Below are 20,402 nucleotides of genomic sequence, written 5' to 3'. Positions count from 1 at the left end.
CATGTTCTGTGGGGAAAATACCTCACAATATTTTTATAGTTACAAAGGTTTTTATTAACTTTAAAGGTGCCGATCACGATCCGGTAAAAAATGTCCCCGTACGACTCGTATCGGGTCTTTTTACCGTACGAATCGTACAAGTGCCGTACGAACTGGCAATCACGATTCGCATGGTAAAAAGTCCATACGAACCGCACTGGGAATATTTCCCCACACGTCCTCGGGTCGGAAAATGTGTCCGACACGTCCTCGTACGATTCACCGTACAAACGTGAAAGGTGAAGTCCGACCGGGGAATCACGATCCATCCCGGGCGTCCGAATGTACAACCGTATGGTGAAAAGACCGTCCGCACCGAACTCCCATAACAACCATGGAGACGTCCAAACAGGTGCCCGGTACGTGCCGTACCCCCCCCAGCCCCCGTAGGTACGCGCCGACCCCCCCTGTGTGTACACCCGTGTACGGTGCGTACCCCCCGTGTACGTTCGAGTCGAACCCCCCATGTACGTTCGAGTCGAACCCCCCCGTGTACGTTCGAGTTGAACCCCCCCGTGTACGTTCGAGTCGAACCCCCCCCGTGTACGTTCGAGTCGAACCCCCCATGTACGTTCGAGTCGTACCCCCACCCGTGTATGTACGGTGCGTACCCCCCGTGTACGTTCGAGTCGAACCCCCCCGTGTACGTTCGAGTCGAACCCCCCCGTGTACGTTCGAGTCGTACCCCCACCCGTGTATGTACGGTGCGTACCCCCCCGTGTACGTTCGAGTCGAACCCCCCCGTGTACGTTCGAGTCGAACCCCCCCGTGTACGTTCGAGTCGTACCCCCACCCGTGTAAGTACGCGCTGGGGGTACGCACCGTACATACACGGGTGGGGGTACGACTCGAACGTACACGGGGGGGTTCGACTCGAACGTACACGGGGGGGGTTTGACTCGAACGTACACGGGGGGTACGCACCGTACACGGGTGTACACAAAGGGGGGGTCGGCGCGTACCTACGGGGGCTGGGGGGGGGTCGGCGCGTACCTACGGGGGCTGGGGGGGGTCGGCGCGTACCTACGGGGGCTGGGGGGGGTCGGCGCGTACCTACGGGGGCTGGGGGGGGTCGGCACGTACCTACGGGGGCTGGGGGGGGTACGGTGCGTACCGGGCCACCTACTCTGGTCGATTCGCGCCGTACTTCGCTTTTGCGGCACTTTTTGGGTGCCGTGAAAATATTGCTGTCCGGACTGCTGTCGGTTCGAATCGTAATTCCTGGTTCGTGAAACGCTGCCTACAAGCGTCCCGACGTCACGTCGCAGCATTACCGGATCACATTCGTATGTATATTTTCGTCGGTCGGTGTTTTTTACGATTCGTACGGAAATGGTGTTTCCGTGCGAATCGTAATTCCATGTTTGTAAAGTTTTACGACCGGGTACGAGTCGGACGGGGAATTCGCTCCGACCGACGGTTCGTGCGCGGTTTTTACCGGATCGTAATCGGCACCAAAGTGTTTTGGAGGGATGTGAATTTTCACAGCAAAGTAATTAAAGAATGGCAACTATTGCGTTAAGGAGTTCTCATTTTTTTCTACTGTTAAAAAACAATACCACTGTTATGGTACATTTGTAAAATATATTTTATTAACCTTCATTACTGTATGCAAAGCTAGGATTCGAAGGGACTGTAACAAAGTCATAAAGTAGCAGGTTTTCTGTCCGACCGCCTCTGCTCCACCCTACCTCATTTGGAATATATGTTGAAACATGCTATACCTGATGTCAAAAGTGCCACTGTCACCACAATCAGGAAAATCATTGAATGGTCATGACAAAAATGATATCATTCTGATCTTCTAATTCAGGATTGCTGGTTTATGGGCTTTTTCTCCTATTCATGAAGTTGCAAGGGCTACACAGCAATAGTGCAAGAGATTACAAGTGTTTCTTAGAACCTAGGACATTGAGCACGCAGTCTGTGGCTGAAAGGTGACCCCCCCCCACAAGCCTCCTTGAATCTCATGGATAGCTTGCTCAAGCAGTTAAGTCTGAAGTTGCCATTTTGTCAAGAAAAGTACAAAACCTCAATAATATCCTCAATATGTGGATACATGTAGAGTACAAATAGAAAAAAAACCAATGGAAATAGCTTAACTCAATAAGGCACCAAAATACTCCCAACAATGCCTTCATAATAGAAAGCACCCAGTTTACACACAATACATACGATGACAATCACAAATTGTGCTCTGTGCTGTTGATACTTATTTGTGAACACACAGGATTGTAACCTCACTTACAAATACTGATCCTAGTATGTGGTTCTAGGATGTGATCCTTACGAAAAGACTGCGAAACACATAATATAAATGATGCAATTGGTGTACAGAGAAAACAAGATTCTAGCATATTAAAATGAAGTATCTCAGTGCATGAGCACATTGACACATTTGAGCATTTACTGCACTTTATAAATCCCCCTTAAATCAAATTAAATGAGATAAAAGGAATGTGATCAAGAAATATGCTTTTTCTCTAAATGTAATCTTAGGGTTAGGCAGCCTTTTACATTTGAATATCTTTGAACTCAAATGCGCTGGTGACAAGAGGTAAATGGCTTCATCTCCAGTGGACAGATCCTGAAACTGAAGATGGGCACATTCCAGAAGTCAGGTATTGGCCTCTGCACAACCAAACATGTACAGTGGACTCACAAGTGTGGATCTGTGACACTTCCTCTTACCCAGTTGGTGGATGGTAAATGTTTTTTTGGCACTAAATCCCTCCAAGACAGAAGTACTTGTCAAATTAGAAGGGGTATGTTAGAAATTGGGTTTCTGGTAGACAGAGGTATGCTCCCTGTCCAAGCAGGAACAACTGCTGTATGCACCCTGTCCACAAAGGAACATTGGCCTAGTTGTCTTGGCCAAAGCCCAGGCAGCTGGTGATGCCTCTGGTAAACACTACAAGTACTGACACGGAAACCTCCTATATAGTGGACCTAAGGCACCTGTGCATGGGGCAACAAGGGCACCAGTAGTTCCCCAATCCCCAGGGCCTTCCTACTGAGGCTGGCTAATGATATACCCCTGGCAGGACATCAGGGGCGGGACAAGGCCTGTGCAAGGCTTGTCTCCCACTTTTATTGGCCTCAGAAGAAGATTTCCTAAGATATGTTCTGTAGATCTTGCTTGACCTGTCAGACCGATGTGAAAGCAGGACAGAAACTGAAAGCTCCCTTGAATCCCTTTCCTGACATTAGCACCCTCTTTGAGAGGGTGGGCATTGACATTGTAGGGCCCATAGATCCCCAGACAGCCTCTGGCAACAGGTTTATCCTGGTACTAGTGGATCATGCCACAAGATACTCAGATGACTCATACCTCTGAGGACTTCAATAGCACCTGTGATGGCTAAGTTCCTAATGGGAAGTTTCACCAGAGTAGGTTTCCCCAAGGAAGTGTTGTCTGACAGGGGCATCAACACCATCTCTGCATATTGCATTACATGTTTAAGGACTGTAGAGTTACATACACGTTCGCCACACCCTACCATCCACAGACAAATTGGTTTATTGATTGATGGAACGTGACCCTTGAAAGGCATGATCAAAGGCCTACCTGAGGCCAAGATACATAAGTGAGACATGCTCTTGCAATGCCTAATCTTTACTTACAGAGAAGTGCCACATAAGGGGGATGACTTTAGCCCCTTTGAGCTTCTGTTTGGACAACCTGTGAGGGGACCTTTCAGTTTGGTTAAGGTGGGTGGGAGTAAGCTCCCAGGAAATCTCCCCAAGGTGTGGTTGGCTGCATGCTAACTCATCGGTGCCAGATGGCTAAGTTTGGAAGCAAGCTTCTGAAAGCTTTGAAGCCAGCCAGGAGGTGATGAAGCAGTGGTTTGACCAGAAGACTACCACTGAGGAATTTAAGACTGAGCAGAAAGTGTGGGTGATGGAGCCCGTGGAGCCCAGGGCCCTCCAAGACATTTAGTCAGGGCTCTATGAGATTGTTGAGATGAAGGGGTGTTGCAGGGATTCTGCTTATACACAGAACTATGCGTAGAACCCCAGGACCTCAGTGAATTGTGGTGTACCAGAAACTCACCTCAGAACCCAGAACCCAGTATCCGGCTAGCATAAGTGTCCAATTCGTTATCCGAGATTTAGCTCGGCGATCCCAATGAAAAGACAACCCATAACAAGCTACTCAGTGTACTCTCAGGAATGGTGGGAATCAGAAATACCTGTTCGTATATTATTCTCACATCAGTCCACAACAAGAATCAACGGAGACACGGTGAAAATAAAAAGAGTTTATTTTTATAGACCACGTGTCCTAAGATGCAGTACTTTGGCTAATACAAGCAGACAAATGATTATAATCAAAACCATCAGCATCGTTACAATACCATAGAATATAAAAGGAGTGATCATGTTATAAATGACAGTGGATACTACCACCTTCCCTTTACTAAGAAGCTAATATTATTATTATGCTAATAAAAGGTCTCTTAGGCATGAAGGGGGGACCCCATACCTCAAAGATCAGCTTAGTGAAATCACATCACAGGAGCATCAAGAGTCTTCTCGCAGGAAGGCTCGTCTTCGGTCTGAATACTAAACATGATGTTTGCAATATTAAAAGCACCCACATTCAGGTATTCGCAGCTGTCTGTGTGTTATGGCTAAATAGTGAGTCGATCAACCTAGAGTGGAAAACATGCATTGTCTAACGACCCAGACTGTTTGTTACACCATGTACAGACCAAGGTCGCTGCGCAGAGCTCAGGATGGTAACAACAGATTGCCTTCGTGTGAGGCAAAGCGCGAGTCAGCAGTTTGTTTAAACAATAACATGTAGACGCTGTGTCGTGTGCAAAAGCAGCAAGATGGCTTTCTAACATCTAACGTGGTTATGCTAACTTAACAATGTATGTACGTATTAAGGGAGTCCTTACTACATGCCCCCTTGATCGAAGCACTAACCAGTAGGGAAGAAATGAGAGAACGCAGAGTTCAAAATCGACAGAGCAGAACAAGGCGTACGCAAATTGAAATCAAATTTCATTTTAGAGAAAGTTCGAAAGTCTATATAAAAAAAGAAAAAACGGGAAAAAAGAGAGAAAAAAACATGAAAAATGCTGGCTTAGCTAGCAATCCAAAGTCACAGGCAATGTTCCATACATCATAGAAAAAAAGTGGATGACAGTTCACTCAATCCATGAACGTGTATGCAGCATACGTAGCAACAGCTTCCAGCAGAAAATCGTTGGCACGGCCACTAAAGGTTTCAGCCATCCAGTTAAGCAAAGAAAAGGAACATACATGTTCTTCAATCAGCGGAGCCTCTAGCACCATCAGAGGGCAACCAGCGTGTACTTCCAAATAACTCATATCCAAGAAGTCATATGCCGCCCTTGCGATGTCCCAATTACCCAGGATCCCATGCGCCGCACCACAGGCCATAATCCGAACACCAGAACAGGCGAACTCGTGAGACACTAAGGGCCTCATCAGTCGATCATAATCCGGGTCCGGAGACACCGTGTTGGATAAGCACAAATCCAGAGGCCACTCAAAGGGACAATCTAGGCAGTGAAAGACAGGTTGCACGCAGGTGAAGTAGGAATATCGGAAGGATAAATCATATGCCAGGCTCAAAGTCGCCAATGGCAGGACACCATAATATTCAAGCATCCTGTCACGAAGAAGATGCAGACGGGGCAGGTTGTCGTGAGGCACAGAAAGTGCAGCCATTCCGTAGTATGAAAAGTAAAAGCAGCACACCTGCCACCAGCGCCAGAATCAGCGGAACACCTCCAAAGACGCTCGAAAAAATAGAATGAAAAAATGCCGGAATCACACCAAAAATAGCTTGGAAGGAGGTCACGAGGCCTGAGCCCACAAGCTTAAAAAAATGAGCCAGGCCGGTTGTGGACGAGGCATTGAAAATTGTTTGGATCAAAGCTCCAAAATGCAGGGGGAGGTCAGTATTCAAAAGCGCCCGCACCTCAGTGCGCGTGTTTGCCACGTGAAGGACAAATGTTTCTCGGGAGGAAGTCAATGGCACCTCCTTTTGGGACAATAGAGCTCTTATTCTGCTCATCTTGTTGAACTCTGCTTTCAAGGTCGGAATCGAAGGCCAGATGGAAACATCCAGCCGCCCATGCGGGGGAGGAAATAGAACATTATTGCAGCAGACTACTCTCTGCGATACAGTTACTATGTATGGGATTCCCACTAACATCCCGCAGCAAGCTTCATTATTCAAAATCAAATAACTACCGTTTGCAAGCAGCGTGAAAGATGGTGTAATCACGGGGACCGGGATACCTCTGAGGACGCAGGCCAATTTCGGGGCGTGTACATTGCAAGCACCGTGCAACTAAATGTGCCTCCACAATACAGAATGATCAGGTGTCGTGCTACATTCCTCACCCTTCAAATAAACCTCAGTACCGTCTCTAGTACATCTATACGTAAAAGGGAGGGACCAAACCTCATGTATGAAAGCGGTACCCAGCTGTTCATATCTACCCAGGGCATAGTGTTTCATGCATGACGTAAACTTAAAAAGTGCGAATGGGAGCGTTATCAACCCATGTACGAGCCACACGGCTGTATTCAATTCCGCCACAGAGAAAGGTAACGGCTCCAACTTTTCAATATGTAACAATGAATATGTAGCATCTTTCATGGACATGAACTGCTGCTTTACAGTAAGGTTAAAGGGAAGGAATAATGATGTCGTATTCAGATAGTCCCAGGGGACTTTTCCTGCCTTTAACGTTTGTAAAGTCCATGCAAACTGCATAACAGAACGTAACTGGTTTTGACCATGGTACAATACAGACATATCATCATGTACAATATCAACAATTGAAGAAACAATATTATCTAACGTATAAATTCTAGATGAGAGAGTGTTAATGCTATTATCAATAACTGCTAATACCTTTTCCATATTCGCTTGATCAATAGCTCTCAATCTGGAAGCCGCCTCAACTTGCGACAATTTCCACACCTCGTTGTAAATAGCATACGCCCACCTTTTGGATCTGCCACCCACAGGACCTTTAACAAAATCATTCAAATCAATTTTGTCATTTAATCTTGACAAATGAACTTTGACAGATGCCAAGGTGGAATGTCGCAGCCAGGACTGACATAATTTCCCCACAGAGTAGGTAGTTACTGTATGAGAGGACTCAAACCGAGGGTCCACGCGCTGCTGCGTATACCCCGGTTTCAGACCTAGAAAACGACGTTGACAGGTATCTGAACTGCTTTGCCAAATTAACCATCCCTCACTACTAAATTTCGAAATATTGAAAGATGTATTAAAAACCAATGACTGCAAAGCAGGAAGGGACAGATCTGTGTGGTTATCCCAATTTGGGTAAGCGCCCAGATCTGGAACAGAAGGTGAATTTAGTTTTTTAGAAGTGGCCAATCCGAAACAGGTGGTCTGGAAGATGGTTGAATTTAAAAACAACATATGATTTGGTACAAGACAGGCACGATGTAAAGCCTCAGTTCCATGAACCTGCCACGGCTTGGAGCCCCAAACCGATTTAAGATCAATAGTAGCCTTCCACAGATCATAACCTTTGATTGACAACTCATCCACAAAGGACTTAGAATAGAGTAATTTGGTGTGTGTCAGTCTAACCTTCGAGGCAGACTCAGGCATAACTTTAAAATAAAAGGATGCCGGGTTCGAAACACTGAAATCAGTGAAATAAGTATATTTATCAATTAATGTAGGGGAACTGCCGAAAGAGGGGGTGGGACAGTGTTCCCATTGGGTAAAATTCACAAAATTACGATAAGTGTTCGCTTTATGCAGGAAGTGATTGCCATAATGCTGAAAACAATACTGTTCTGCATAGTTAGCCGTATTCTCATATAAATCCTCTGCATCAAAAGCGGCATAATATTTCAAATCAGAAAACAGTGCTTCAATGGCATGAACACCCCAATCATCAGAACAAATGTTCTGCTTAACCACATCACCCATAGAAACACGAAATACATTAGGTACATTGATGACCTCTGTAGGACTATGAATTTGGAATTTAACAGCATCCCACGCAATGCCATCCAAAACGGGCCAGGCAGTAATATTCACAAAAGTCTGGTCTCTTTTCATGATGTGGGACGATGAGTGGGGGGCCAAAGTTCCATTGATAAGTCTAATAGTAGATCTTTCTTTAAGATAGTGGCCATCCACCAGGCAGAAAAACACTATCACAAATCCAATGGACATAAACAAAAAAATACTGAAAAGCAACAGCCAGATGTATAAGACAGAGGTGGCTCAGCACACAACTTGAGTACAAATATAATGGACAAAATTGTTCGTCACGTTCAATAAACAGACAGATATGTAGTGTATCCCCAAAGATTCACGATAAACTTCGAAGTCTTGAAGATGAATTTTTCTTTATTTGATAATTCAGATTTTTGATTTAAAATACAGCGTACAATTCATAGCCAGTTCATAGCCGACGCGTTTCGTCCCCACGGGACTTCTTCAAGGCTATAAAGATACATATATAAGACATACATTGTTATATACAGTTAAAATTTACATATTAAAAGAGAAGACGCAACAGGATGCTATTATCACTTCAAGATCTAAAGTGTTATCTTAATGTATTTCTTATGTTCAGTAAGACACCGTGAATCAATGCGGACTGGGGGATACAATCAAAGTTAGGAACAAAACTAATCATTTTGAGACAATTTTAAATACAAGAAAATTATGTTAAAATAATTTTTTTGAAGCAATTTGTTAAGGTTCTAATAGGATAAACCTGATCTTCTTTGACACAGTGAACAGAATATATTTGTGTCCATTATTGACCTTCTGACTCTTATGTGTATATATTTCAATGGTATTAGAATCAATCACTCAATCAATGTAGTGAACAAATTATGAACCACAATTCTATAGAAAAAGTGTGACAAAGTTGCCACTATACAATTATGTCCAAAAGAGGGGGCAAATCAGTCATGGTGTAATTTCGTACATACCTTGCAAATAATAATTTAAATATCCACACGAATTAAAGTTTTCCCATTTTTTCTTTTGTAATTATGTAGTCAGATGTCTAAAATCTGCGAGGGACAAAGATTTACGTCAATTTGTTTGTAAACAATACATAATGTGCAGAGTAATCTTATTATGTCTAAAAAAACAAATATGGTTGTACTTATATCAAAGTCCAAGCAGATAGATCAAATTTTAACAATATCGGTTACGCTCCTAAGTATGATGGATTGGTGATTTAATCATTAAACACCATTTATTCAAAACTTTGGCGTTAAACAAATGTAATACAGAAGACATACCTCAATATTGATAGGACTTCAGTATTTTGTGAAATGTAGGGAAAACAAGGTACGTTGGCCTTAGTCCTACAGAAAAAAGGAGTCTGTATTAAGAATAGAAAAATTGCGATTTAAAAAGTTTTTATTTATTGTTATGTTTGGTATTTCAGTCTTTTTAATATTGCTACTCATAGCGCTACTGAGGTTATGCTGAACAGAGGCGAGGTTTAATTTTTTGAAAAAGCATTGTTATGTGCATAGCGAACATTAGTGCTGTGGTTATGCTGAACAGAGGCGAGGTTTAATTTTTTTGAGAAAGCATTGTTATGTGCATCGCAAACATTAGTGCGTTAGCTTACTATTTCTCCACACGATGAATACAGCGCTGTTAATAAGGTGCGCGTGCAAACAGCTGATATGGTCACCGCCGGGCTTGACATATCCAAAGTATATCCTATTGGTGCTTGCAAGCTAGTCAGCTAAAATAAGGAAGCACCCGCTGTTAGTGGAGATACTCCTTATCCTGTCTAATATCAGGAGATTTGACTAGTCATAACCTCAATGGTCTTAATAAAAAGTGAAATGGCCTTAGGGAATTCCAACCCGCGTTCCAGCGTAAATACCGGCGCCGTATATACAGGTACACTATGTCACATACAATTGCCAAATAATCACACAGAGCAACAGTATCATAATTGCCACTTTGTAAAAAGGCAAAATTGGGAATGAAAGACCGCCCCAATAGGAATATCAACTAAGTCAAGAAAGGAGTTTTTTATAAAATTCAAGTTTTTTTTTAAACTTACGTGTAATATGGACAAAGTCACAGGGTCCGTGCTCCGTGTAGGCAAAAAAGTCGAGAATGAACAAAAGCACTGGGCCTCTATATATATACATAGTTAACTATCTACACCTGTAAAGTGTGAACCAAATTACGAGGAAAAAACGGCAACCATATAATTGCACAAACCTCTACACGAACTATTCCGCCATCTTGGAACAGTCAGAGATCCTGTGGGCATATATGTATATCTAATGGTTTAAGGAATGCCTTGGATACATAGATGTATATTTGAAAATAAAATCGCAATTAGTATCTATCTTAGACAGATAAGTGCATACTCCAAATGGAGCTACGAGCTATTAACCAATTTAGCATTAATCAAAACGCTGTCCTATAAAAATTGTCCGCCATTTTGTAATGGTAAACTGTGTTCAAAAATCAGAAAAAGGAAAAAGGTGAAACTGTATTCAATCAAGAATAAGTGTTAAAGGTAAGGTCTAAATTTTAAACAATTAGTATGTGTGAAGAGAAAGATAAGAACATACGCTTTGAACATTACGAGAATTCTCGAGCGTAATGACAGAAACATGGCAGACATATTGTAATGGTTATTTATAGAGACAAACGAAAGCGTGATAGATCAGCATAGTAAGCTAGAAATGGGAAACTCTAGTGCATGTCTGTCTCATTCAAAGAATTAAATAAAGGCCGACCTAACAGCCATATAATAGTGGTTGGTGAGGACGAAAACTGATATGACATAAATAAGTCATAAGTTACAGTAGCAAACGATGGTTCAGATGAAGAAGTTCGGTAATATGCACATATTCATCAATGATGACATGATAAGAAATATTAGTAATTAGTAATTTGTAGTGGAATAAAGAAGATCTATTCAGAGGCTGGAGGTCACATAACTAAGGCTGTGATCAAAAGACTTATATCTATAATTCTTATTTAGCCTATCTCATTGTGGAGCATGTATTATCGTGTACTCCCTAATAATAGTGTTGTTTCCTAATGGTATTATTAATTTGTGTCTATATAATATTGGTTCCATAATCCATGGAATAAACATAGCATGCGAGTAAGATCCCAGAAAATTAGTCAAAGCCAATTATCGTCTGGGACTGGAAAAATCAGGCAAGATGGTAACGCCAGAATGTATGACAAACGGTCAATATAACTGTGGGACATAATAATTCAGCTTGGTATTAGAATTATTATCAAATGCATATGTCAGAACATCAGATGACACTATAGGAAATGATGAAATTCATTGTTGGTATTAAGACCAAAGATGACCGTACGTAAGCGACAAATCCAGCGCGCCTCAGTTTGTCTTAAGTACACTGTCCTGTCGCCACCCCTTTCACTTTTGGCAACATGATCTATCGCATGAAAGGTGATCATAGTATTCTCCGGATGGGTTTCATGTATGTGAACAGCGACAGGATATTTATCATCTCGATTTTTTATAGCCCTAACATGTTCCTGTATTCTTGTCTTAAGACTACGTATACTGCTTCCAACATATCCTTTTCCACATGCACATTTAAGAAGATAGACTGTGTGTGTGGTATTGCAGTTGATGAAGGACTTAATTTCGAATTTCTTTGAGTTGTTATACTGAAAGCAAAAGGTCTTATTAGCTCCCAAGTTGCAAATATTGCAGTTACCACAAGTAAAAAAGCCACAGGGTTTTACCGGCAACCAGGTTTGTTGGCAAACTTTCAATGGTTTTATATAACTGGGGCAGACAACACTCTTTATGGTTCTACCCTTCCTGTAGATTACTTTTGGTTTAATCGGGACTAAATTGGCAGATGACGTATTCGATGTCAATAAATGCCAATTTTTTCTGAGTATGTTAAATATTTGCCCACTGGATGAATTGTATTCGGTTATGAATGCCAAATTAAACTGATCAGTATGAGCCTTTCTACCTTTAGAGAGAGTGGATTTCCTGTCCTTTTTTGCAATCTTATCCTCTGCCCTCTGTAGACAGTCCTTGTCATATCCTCTTTGTGCAAAGTTTTTCTTAATCTTTTGTACTTCTGTCAAAAATGTGTGATCCTCGCTGCAATTGCGGCGAGCCCTGACCTTTTCTCCGAAAGGGATTGCTGAGATAGTAGCTTTCGGATGACAACTCCTAGCGTGGAGAACGCTATTGCAGGCGGTCGACTTTCTAAAGATGTCACTGTGTATTGTGTCATCTTTAGCATACAGTCTTAGATCTAGAAAGTCTATTTCTTGTTTCGAGCTCTTGATTGTTAAATTTACATTAAACCCATTATTGTTCAAGTATTGATGATAATCTATGAGCTCCTCCTCACTTCCTTTCCATATGAGGAAGATATCGTCAATATATCTACAGAAGAAGAGAATGTTATCTATCCATTTACTTGCCCCTGAGCCCCAGGCATGCTCCACCTCATACAATCCCATAAAGAGATTAGCATAAGATGGAGCAAACCTGGAGCCCATGGCAGTGCCCTGTTTTTGGAGGAACCAATCCTCACCATGCATAAATGCATTGTGTGTAAGAATCAGTTCAGACATTTGTAGTAGCATATGCGTGTGGTGCAGATGTTTTGCATTCCGTTTGTTCAAATAGAATTGCAAGGCCCTTAGACCACATGACATCTGTATGCATGTATAGAGACCTTCCACGTCCATAGTAACGAACGTGAAGGAGTTCTTTTCCCATTTGAAATCTTCCAGTTTGCAGATTAAATCTTTGCTGTCCCTTAAGTAAGATGGTAAATTTAATACTATTGGTTGGAGAAATTGGTCAACGTACTCTGCAATTCTTTCAGTGGGTCCTCCGTTGCCGGATATTATGGGCCGGCCAGGTGGAAAGGAACCACCTTTGTGTATCTTTGGTAGGATGTAGATACAAGGATGCCTGGAATTGTTTGCTGTGAGATATCTATATTCCAAGTCAGTGATAAGACATGACTCTTGCCAATCCTTTAGATGTGCATTAATCGTTTTTTCAATGGCTGTGGTGGGATTGCTCTTAAGTTGTTCATAGCAATTTCCCTGTTCTAATTGGCGATTAATTTCGGCTAAATAATCAACCCTATCCATAAGAACAATGTTGCCACCTTTGTCTGCCTCGCGAACTACTATACTGTTGTCATCTCTGATTGAGTATAGAAATTCTTTGTCTTCATTCGATAAATTGGGGGGGCATATATATTTTTTATTCTTAGCATAACTGTCCTCAAGTTTATGTAATTCCTCAGTTATTTTTCTCGAAAACTCGTCTATGCTGTGGTCTGTTACAGTTGTAGGGGTGAATTTGGATTTTTGGCGTAAGCCACTATCAATGGACGTGTCTTCACGTATATTGAGATCTGATGCAAAATCCACTAAGTTAGTACAATCATTCACATCGTCTAATGTGGTAAGGAGATGTAATACATTTACATCTGAAATACTGAAATTCGAGTCTGGAACAATATCAGAAACAGAGTGATGGACAAAAGGATGTTCTGCAAAGTATCTCTTTAATTTGAGTTTGCGGACAAATCTGAACAGGTCCAAATGAACTTTTTCGAATGAAGGTCTCTCAGTAATACAAAAATTTAGGCCCAAGCTTAACACATATTTCTCATGGTCATTTAAAGCTCCAGATGATAGATTTACAATGCTTAAGGTGTTCAATACATCATTATTCTCACTGTCCATTACATGGTTCACAATCTTTGTTATTTCTTGACCTGTTGTGTCTCTACTCGTGCCTTTATTCCTGCCCTTGTGTTTCTGGCCACCCCTCCTTGTTCTTCGATAGGGTTTTTCTTTTTGTTTCCCAGACGGTACCGTTGTACCTCTCGTAAAAAAACTGAAGGGACAGTAGGAATACTAGATGTGCTAGTGCCTTCCCCGGGATCACTTTCAATTGAGGAGATGGAAGTATTACTAGAAGAAGTATTCGTGTCTTTCACATTGCTCTGTATATCGGTAGTCTGTTTGGGAATCATATCATCATATTTACGTGCAAATGTGAATATACGACCTTTGTCGTAATCTCCCTGATCACGTAAAATCTTTTGTTGTTTTTTCTCTTTGAGATATATTTGATATTTTGCTAGTTCTTTTTTCAAAATTTCTTGATTTTTTGTAGTGACATCTCCCATATTCATGTCACTAATTTCTTTTTCTAACCTGGCTATGTCATCCCTGATTTTCTTAACTTTACGTTCGGAATTCCTGATAAGAATATCCATCATTTTATAGGATGAGTCATAAAGACCCTCCTCCCATTCAGCTAATAGATCAGGGTCCAGGTCTTCATAATTTGGGAAAATGAGGATACGGAGCCCACGAGGAATTCTCTTATTTTCAAGATATTTCTTTAGGGTGGCTCCGTCCCACCATTTGGCAAGCTCTTGTTTTTTTAATCTCTCAAGTCTTATGTATTTACTCTTTAAACCCTCATTTTTTGTTGTAGACGATTGAGGGTTATTAGTAGTCTCACTTCTTACAGTGTTAAAGAGATCACCTATCAGTTCCTCTCTATTGTCTTCAAAATTCATGATATTAAAGGTAGTAACTGTAAACTTGACTGTGCTAGATGGCCCAAATTAGTACAATATAGAACAGAAATGAGAAGATCAGGGCATTCGAAAACCTACACCAATCAAATTAATACAATGTTGTAAATAAACAAAAATGTGGTGCAAAGAGCCAGGGACGTGACCTTCATGCGCCCCTAATATTTGGTGTCACCCAAAAAAATGCACAAGACAGAGGTTGCTCAGCACACAACTTGAGTACAAATATAATGGACAAAATTGTTCGTCACGTTCAATAAACAGACAGATATGTAGTGTATCCCCAAAGATTCACGATAAACTTCGAAGTCTTGAAGATGAATTTTTCTTTATTTGATAATTCAGATTTTTGATTTAAAATACAGCGTACAATTCATAGCCAGTTCATAGCCGACGCGTTTCGTCCCCACGGGACTTCTTCAAGGCTATAAAGATACATATATAAGACATACATTGTTATATACAGTTAAAATTTACATATTAAAAGAGAAGATGCAACAGGATGCTATTATCACTTCAAGATCTAAAGTGTTATCTTAATGTATTTCTTATGTTCAGTAAGACACCGTGAATCAATGCGGACTGGGGGATACAATCAAAGTTAGGAACAAAACTAATCATTTTGAGACAATTTTAAATACAAGAAAATTATGTTAAAATAATTTTTTTGAAGCAATTTGTTACGGTTCTAATAGGATAAACCTGATCTTCTTTGACACAGTGAACAGAATATATTTGTGTCCATTATTGACCTTCTGACTCTTATGTGTATATATTTCAATGGTATTAGAATCAATCACTCAATCAATGTAGTGAACAAATTATGAACCACAATTCTATAGAAAAAGTGTGACAAAGTTGCCACTATACAATTATGTCCAAAAGAGGGGGCAAATCAGTCATGGTGTAATTTCGTACATACCTTGCAAATAATAATTTAAAAATCCACATGAATTAAAGTTTTCCCATTTTTTCTTTTGTAATTATGTAGTCAGATGTCTAAAATCTGCGAGGGACAAAGATTTACGTCAATTTGTTTGTAAACAATACATAATGTGCAGAGTAATCTTATTATGTCTAAAAAAACAAATATGGTTGTACTTATATCAAAGTCCAAGCAGATAGATCAAATTTTAACAATATCGGTTACACTCCTAAGTATGATGGATTGGTGATTTAATCATTAAACACCATTTATTCAAAACTTTGGCGTTAAACAAATGTAATACAGAAGACATACCTCAATATTGATAGGACTTCAGTAGTTTGTGAAATGTAGGGAAAACAAGGTACGTTGGCCTTAGTCCTACAGAAAAAAGGAGTCTGTATTAAGAATAGAAAAATTGCGATTTAAAAAGTTTTTATTTATTGTTATGTTTGGTATTTCAGTCTTTTTAATATTGCTACTCATAGCGCTACTGAGGTTATGCTGAACAGAGGCGAGGTTTAATTTTTTGAAAAAGCATTGTTATGTGCATAGCGAACATTAGTGCTGTGGTTATGCTGAACAGAGGCGAGGTTTAATTTTTTTGAGAAAGCATTGTTATGTGCATCGCAAACATTAGTGCGTTAGCTTACTATTTCTCCACACGATGAATACAGCGCTGTTAATAAGGTGCGCGTGCAAACAGCTGATATGGTCACCGCCGGGCTTGACATATCCAAAGTATATCCTATTGGTGCTTGCAAGCTAGTCAGCTAAAATAAGGAAGCACCCGCTGTTAGTGGAGATACTCCTTATCCTGTCTAATATCAGGAGATTTGACTAGTCATAACCTCAATGGTCTTAATAAAAAGTGAAATGGCCTTAGGGAATTCCAACCCGCGTTCCAGCGTAAATACCGGCGCCGTATATACAGGTACACTATGTCACATACAATTGCCAAATAATCACAGAGAGCAACAGTATCATAATTGCCACTTTGTAAAAAGGCAAAATTGGGAATGAAAGACCGCCCCAATAGGAATATCAACTAAGTCAAGAAAGGAGTTTTTTATAAAATTCAAGTTTTTTTTTAAACTTACGTGTAATATGGACAAAGTCACAGGGTCCGTGCTCCGTGTAGGCAAAAAAGTTGAGAATGAACAAAAGCACTGGGCCTCTATATATATACATAGTTAACTATCTACACCTGTAAAGTGTGAACCAAATTACGAGGAAAAAACGGCAACCATATAATTGCACAAACCTCTACACGAACTATTCCGCCATCTTGGAACAGTCAGAGATCCTGTGGGCATATATGTATATCTAATGGTTTAAGGAATGCCTTGGATACATAGATGTATATTTGAAAATAAAATCGCAATTAGTATCTATCTTAGACAGATAAGTGCATACTCCAAATGGAGCTACGAGCTATTAACCAATTTAGCATTAATCAAAACGCTGTCCTATAAAAATTGTCCGCCATTTTGTAATGGTAAACTGTGTTCAAAAATCAGAAAAAGGAAAAAGTTGAAACTGTATTCAATCAAGAATAAGTGTTAAAGGTAAGGTCTAAATTTTAAACAATTAGTATGTGTGAAGAGAAAGATAAGAACATACGCTTTGAACATTACGAGAATTCTCGAGCGTAATGACAGAAACATGGCAGACATATTGTAATGGTTATTTATAGAGACAAACGAAAGCGTGATAGATCAGCATAGTAAGCTAGAAATGGGAAACTCTAGTGCATGTCTGTCTCATTCAAAGAATTCAATAAAGGCCGACCTAACAGCCATATAATAGTGGTTGGTGAGGACGAAAACCGATATGACATAAATAAGTCATAAGTTACAGTAGCAAACGATGGTTCAGATGAAGAAGTTCGGTAATATGCACATATTCATCAATGATGACATGATAAGAAATATTAGTAATTAGTAATTTGTAGTGGAATAAAGAAGATCTATTCAGAGGCTGGAGGTCACATAACTAAGGCTGTGATCGAAAGACTTATATCTATAATTCTTATTTAGCCTATCTCATTGTGGAGCATGTATTATCGTGTACTCCCTAATAATAGTGTTGTTTCCTAATGGTATTATTAATTTGTGTCTATATAATATTGGTTCCATAATCCATGGAATAAACTTAAGAGCAATCCCACCACAGCCATTGAAAAAACGATTAATGCGCATCTAAAGGATTGGCAAGAGTCATGTCTTATCACTGACTTGGAATATAAATATCTCACAGCAAACAATTCCAGGCATCCTTGTATCTACATCCTACCAAAGATACACAAAGGTGGTTCCTTTCCACCTGGCCGGCCCATAATATCGGGCAACGGAGGACCCACTGAAAGAATTGCAGAGTACGTTGACCAATTTCTCCAACCAATGGTATTAAATTTACCATCTTACTTAAGGGACAGCAAAGATTTAATCTGCAAACTGGAAGATTTCAAATGGGAAAAGAACTCCTTCACGTTCGTTACTATGGACGTGGAAGGTCTCTATACATGCATACAGATGTCATGTGGTCTAAGGGCCTTGCAATTCTATTTGAACAAACGGAATGCAAAACATCTGCACCACACGCATATGCTACTACAAATGTCTGAACTGATTCTTACACACAATGCATTTATGCATGGTGAGGATTGGTTCCTCCAAAAACAGGGCACTGCCATGGGCTCCAGGTTTGCTCCATCTTATGCTAATCTCTTTATGGGATTGTATGAGGTGGAGCATGCCTGGGGCTCAGGGGCAAGTAAATGGATAGATAACATTCTCTTCTTCTGTAGATATATTGACGATATCTTCCTCATATGGAAAGGAAGTGAGGAGGAGCTCATAGATTATCATCAATTCTTGAACAATAATGGGTTTAATGTAAATTTAACAATCAAGAGCTCGAAACAAGAAATAGACTTTCTAGATCTAAGACTGTATGCTAAAGATGACACAATACACAGTGACATCTTTAGAAAGTCGACCGCCTGCAATAGCGTTCCTCACGCTAGGAGTTGTCATCCGAAAGCTACTATCTCAGCAATCCCTTTCGGAGAAATGGTCAGGGCTCGCCGCAATTGCAGCGAGGATCACACATTTTTGACAGAAGTACAAAAGATTAAGAAAAACTTTGCACAAAGAGGATATGACAAGGACTGTCTACAGAGGGCAGAGGATAAGATTGCAAAAAAGGACAGGAAATCCACTCTCTCTAAAGGTAGAAAGGCTCATACTGATCAGTTTAATTTGGCATTCATAACCGAATACAATTCATCCAGTGGGCAAATATTTAACATACTCAGAAAAAATTGGCATTTATTGACATCGAATACGTCATCTGCCAATTTAGTCCCGATTAAACCAAAAGTAATCTACAGGAAGGGTAGAACCATAAAGAGTGTTGTCTGCCCCAGTTATATAAAACCATTGAAAGTTTGCCAACAAACCTGGTTGCCGGTAAAACCCTGTGGCTTTTTTACTTGTGGTAACTGCAACATTTGCAACTTGGGAGCTAATAAGACCTTTTGCTTTCAGTATAACAACTCAAAGAAATTCGAAATTAAGTCCTTCATCAACTGCAATACCACACACACAGTCTATCTTCTTAAATGTGCATGTGGAAAAGGATATGTTGGAAGCAGTATACGTAGTCTTAAGACAAGAATACAGGAACATGTTAGGGCTATAAAAAATCGAGATGATAAATATCCTGTCTCTGTTCACATACATGAAACCCATCCGGAGAATACTATGATCACCTTTCATGCGATAGATCATGTTGCCAAAAGTGAAAGGGGTGGCGACAGGACAGTGTACTTAAGACAAACTGAGGCGCGCTGGATTTGTCGCTTACGTACGGTCATCTTTGGTCTTAATACCAACAATGAATTTCATCATTTCCTATAGTGTCATCTGATGTTCTGACATATGCATTTGATAATAATTCTAATACCAAGCTGAATTATTAAGTCCCACAGTTATATTGACCGTTTGTCATACATTCTGGCGTTACCATCTTGCCTGATTTTTCCAGTCCCAGACGATAATTGGCTTTGACTAATTTTCTGGGATCTTACTCGCATGCTATGTTTATTCCATGGATTATGGAACCAATATTATATAGACACAAATTAATAATACCATTAATAAACAACACTATTATTAGGGAGTACACGATAATACATGCTCCACAATGAGATAGGCTAAATAAGAATTATAGATATAAGTCTTTCGATCACAGCCTTAGTTATGTGACCTCCAGCCTCTGAATAGATCTTCTTTATTCCACTACAAATTACTAATTACTAATATTTCTTATCATGTCATCATTGATGAATATGTGCATATTACCGAACTTCTTCATCTGAACCATCGTTTGCTACTGTAACTTATGACTTATTTATGTCATATCGGTTTTCGTCCTCACCAACCACTATTATATGGCTGTTAGGTCGGCCTTTATTGAATTCTTTGAATGAGACAGACATGCACTAGAGTTTCCCATTTCTAGCTTACTATGCTGATCTATCACGCTTTCGTTTGTCTCTATAAATAACCATTACAATATGTCTGCCATGTTTCTGTCATTACGCTCGAGAATTCTTGTAATGTTCAAAGCGTATGTTCTTATCTTTCTCTTCACACATACTAATTGTTTAAAATTTAGACCTTACCTTTAACACTTATTCTTGATTGAATACAGTTTCAACTTTTTCCTTTTTCTGATTTTTGAACACAGTTTACCATTACAAAATGGCGGACAATTTTTATAGGACAGCGTTTTGATTAAT

At 40.2% G+C, this 20,402-nt stretch overlaps 1 protein-coding gene across 1 annotated transcript in view; it reads left to right on the top strand.

Annotated features, from left to right (window-relative positions):
* LOC146797518 (inter-alpha-trypsin inhibitor heavy chain H4-like) overlaps nucleotides 1-20,402 on the top strand; it is a 548,934-nt gene that overhangs the window by 113,946 nt on the left and 414,586 nt on the right. The gene's annotated exons all lie outside the window — the stretch shown is intronic.

Source organism: Triturus cristatus, chromosome 9 (genome assembly GCF_964204655.1).
Source record: "Triturus cristatus chromosome 9, aTriCri1.1, whole genome shotgun sequence".
NCBI classification, from domain to species: domain Eukaryota; kingdom Metazoa; phylum Chordata; class Amphibia; order Caudata; family Salamandridae; genus Triturus; species Triturus cristatus.
Note: the sequence above shows the minus strand (reverse complement) of the source record. Positions and strands in the feature narration are given on the sequence as shown.